This window comes from Lissotriton vulgaris, chromosome 8 (assembly GCF_964263255.1).
Source record: "Lissotriton vulgaris chromosome 8, aLisVul1.2, whole genome shotgun sequence".
NCBI lineage: Eukaryota > Metazoa > Chordata > Amphibia > Caudata > Salamandridae > Lissotriton > Lissotriton vulgaris.
In genome coordinates, this window is record NC_141696.1 from 371,111,157 (window position 1) to 371,115,403 (window position 4,247).

Sequence of the window (4,247 nt, forward strand, 5' to 3'; positions counted from 1 at the left end):
AAGCATCCATTTTGTGGATCTGAGGCTCTTTTAAAAATCAACCGCGTTTTAGCAAAAGTAACATGTCGTCCCCTCTAGAGGGGTGGAATGCTACCCCCGTCGCCAGGACTGGAGAGGGGGTAGTATTCCAATTCGTATGACACCTTACACGACATGTTTTGATAAAGCCAAACCAAAGTTGACATATAACCGCGAGGATTATAATGCACTTAATAGTATATGGTTTGGCATTATCCCGGAACAGCTAAGGGAATTGGTCCCGACAGCTGCAGACAGGCTCAGCTCATGCTAGAGCACCATCTCACATTAAACCACACATTCTGCCTTCAGGATTGTTAAGGCCTGCCATAGGAGTGGCTCACAGTTTATATGTGTCCAGATAGGTTTAGATATCGCCATACTATATCTAAGCAAGGGGTGATTACACCACCTTGCCCCAGCTGAGTGATCAGCCAGTTGTGTCAATTTTAGACAGCCAGGGGTGGCAAAAGATATGCTGCAGCCCCTGGTAGGCCTTGGATGCACCTATGCCCTGGGCACCTATAGTGCTCTGTACAGGGGCTGATAAGGTGTAAGGTGACCCAAGCCAATCTAGTTATGCACCTAGGGTACATGGAATCCATTTTACAGAGAGAGCAGATAGCCTGGGGCCCTGATTAGCAGGGAACCAGGCCAACTAAGTCGAAAACCAGCTAAACACAAGGCAACAAATCTGGGGTAACCATAGTCAGGTAGCCACCTTCCTACACAACCCCCCCCCCAAACGAAAGGAGATAAGGCTATCCTTGGCCAGGTAAGCCTATATTGCCTGAGTGGCCATATAAGGAAGTACCTGCACTAGCATGGGTACCCCCTGTCTCATGGTCCACTAAGCAGTCCCTCACCCTAGGGGTATTAAAGGGTCTCCACCATAGGGAATCACTACCTTGGGTGTGTTTATGCAAAGTTAAAGGCTGGTTTTGATATGGAGTATTGAAGTGAGGCTCCACTAATTTTGGGCTCAACTTCCTCCAATTATCTTACACCATGTGTGCCTTTCTTTCTTCAACTGAGTTGCACTGAGCTCTCAGGGTCAACCTCTGGCTACCTAAAGCTGGAGGCTGGGTCCCTCTGTTTGGTTTGCTGGAGGGACAGTTCAGGTTTGGGCCCTTTGGGTCCCAGGTTTGGCTGTGCCCAACAGAATCCATCTGTGGGAGGTCCCTAACTACTTTTAAGGGGGCTCCCTCAGGAGTTTTTAAAGTTTTCACCTTACTAGGGCTACTAGTTTTGGTGCCCCTAATCTGTTGATGGGGGTGCTTTATTTGACAGGGGGTCCTCTGGGTCTCACTGTCCTTCTTGTCCTCTGCAGCCCTGGGCTGACTAAGGCAAGGTAGAGAGGGGCAGGTTACCTGCTCCAGACAGGGTCCCACCTGAGAAGGGTCCACTGCCATCAGAGGCTCTGTCAGGCCAGGCCTAACAACCTCTGGGGCAGTTCCTTCATCAGGGGTAAGATCAGTTCCCTGAGGAGGCTGATCCCGTCCTAATGTCTGGTGAGGGGAAGATTTATCTTCCTCCTCCATGCTCTCAGTTTGGGTGGAGTGATCCATCATTTCAGGCTTCACAACAACCGTATCTGTTTGAGTTTGGGCTGTGGCCATCACAGCCCCACCAATCTTTTCAGGAGGAGACTCAGTTTGGGTTTCTGCTGTTATCATAACAGCTTTGCTATTCTGTTTTGGAAGAGCTTCTGGTAAAGATGGGGCAGAGAGTTGCTCAGCCCTACCAACCTTTTCAGGAAGGACATCTTGGGTTGGGGCTATAGCCAGTACAGCCCCACTAACCTTTCCATTGGAGTTTACCATTCTAGAATGGATTTCCTGTTCAATCTCAGCCCAGGCTGAGATTTCTAAATCATTACCCAGTAGACAGTCTACAGGCAAGTTTGGTGACACTGCCACTCTCTTTGGGCCAGTGACACCTCCCCAGCTGAGACTTACTACTGCCATGGGATGATTTGTTTGGAGTCCATCAATGTTTGTTACCTGGTATGTGGCACCAGGTAAAAGTTGCTTAGAGGGGACTATACAGTCAGCCACCATGGTGATGCTAGCCCCTGTGTCTCTAAATGCTTCAACTTTCAAACCATTGATGATGGGTTCTTGTCTATATTTGCTCAAGGTATTTGGGCAAACAGAGAAGTTGGCAAACCCCATGCCAGTCTCATGAACAAGATCATTGGGTGATGGGGACCTGGACAGGCCAGGGTCCCCCTAGGCTCCAAAAGTAAACCCACCCAGATTCCTGGGTGTGCTCCCACTTCCTGGGGGATTACTGCTGACAGTAACAGGAGGTGTTGGAGCTGGCTTTGGAGGTATGTTTTCTTTATTGCCATTCTTGGGACAACATCTGTCTGTTTTGTAATGCCCAACCTGTTTACAGGCATGACAATAAGGCTTTCTCTCGGTTGATGAAGTGTCTTGGGACCCACCCCCATTCTTGGAGTTTTGGGGCCCTGGGGAAGTCTTTTCTTTACTTTTATCCACACCCTTATCTTGAGGCTTGGTAGACTGCTTCTTCTGGTTACTGTCCTGATTCTTAGGCCTAATCCTGGTTCTGACCCATTTATCTGCCCTCTTTCCCAATTCTTGGGGAGAGGTCAAATCTGAGTCCACCAGGTGCTGGTGTAAGAGCTGGTTCTGACAATTACTTAGGATCTGCTCCCTCATAATCAAATTATACAATCCTGTGAAGTCATGTACTTTGCTGCCATTTAGCCAACCCTCCAGAGCCTTAGTTGCACAATCAACAAAATCAGTCCAGTCCTGAGTCTGTGTCTTCTGGGTGTCTCTGAACTTTAACCTGTACTGTTCAGCCAAACCCATCTATCAGAACACTCTTCAGGACTTTGTAATTGTTGGCATCCTCATGTCTGACAGTGAGGAGCCTATCTCTCCCTTTCTCTGAAAAGGAGTACCATAAGATTGCTGCCCACTGTTCCTCAGGAACCTGCTGTACCATGCAGGCTCTCCCAAGAGCAGTCATCCATTTGTGGATGTCATCCCCTTCCTTGTAGGGGGGCACAATCTTTGTCAGGTTTCTACTATCATAGGACCTGGGTTTCTCTTTAGGAATATTGCTGCCACCAGTGGCATCTAAGCCACACAATTTTCTTTCTCTTGCTAAAGCAAGTTTAGCTTGTGCCAAGGCTACCTCTTCCCTCTCTATCTGGAGTTGGACAGCCCTCATTCTGGCCCTATGCTCTTTCCTCTGGGAGGGAGTCATCCCTCTTTGAGATTCTCTTGAGGCACTAGAAACATGAGAGTCCCCTGATTGAGATCTCACCCTCCTGTTGCCTGGGAGAATTTGGTTATGGGATCTGGAGTGGTGCTGGCCCTCTCCATTCCCATGTAGGTCTAGGTTGGCCTGGTTAAGCCTGGCAACCTGTACCTGGGTCACCCTCTGATCCTGATCTTCAGGCTCTTCTACATCTGAGCCTTCCTCTTCCTCTTCCTCCTCCTCTTCTTCTTCATCTGGAAGATCCTCATTCTCAGGGGAGTTTACCCCCTCACCTGAATCTAAGGGAGCCTGACTCACCTTATCTAAGTCATCCTTTTCCAGGATAGCTATCAGGGAAGGAATAGTAGGGCCTCTGCCCTTTTTTAGCCCCCTGGCTGTGCACAAGGCACTCAGGTCTTTGTGGCTAAGGTTTTCATATCTGGAAGTTGCCTTGGTAGGGTCAACTGCTACAGGAGCAGAGCCTGAGGCTCCACCTGTATCAGACATGACTGCTAGTGAGGTGTAAGTGATGCACTTACCTACACTAAGTGTTTTCCTACTGTACCTTGCTAGTGAGTTGTAGTCAGGGTGTGCTAATCCCTTTAATCTACAACTACTAAGTTCAGTAGAACTTAATATGCTAAGCTTTTGATTTATATGTACCTAAGGTACTTGATGTGATCTTTCAATTTGAAATAAAGATTGCAATGGTAAAACTAACAGCAAGCTCAAATCCACACCGCTGCACACCAATGTGAGAAGTCGGCCTGATATGTAGTGTTTCCAATTCTGGAACCACTTGGTATCAGTCCAAACAAACCCCAAAGATGTCTGGTTGTAAGTCAACCTTGTTAGACAAGCTATCCTAGAGGTAGCATGGACTAAGCAGCCTTAAAGGCTTAACTTAAGAGGTCGTGTTAAGCGAGCTGTTTTACCACATACAATCCTGTAATCAAATGAAAGGACACCACACAAGTATATATTATAAAAAT

General features: G+C 47.7%; 1 pseudogene; it reads right to left on the reverse strand.

Moving 5' to 3' along the window:
- Window positions 1-779: 779 nt before the first annotated feature.
- Window positions 780-2,705, reverse strand: LOC147697062 (uncharacterized; annotated as a pseudogene).
- Between the last annotated feature and the right edge of the window lie 1,542 nt (window positions 2,706-4,247).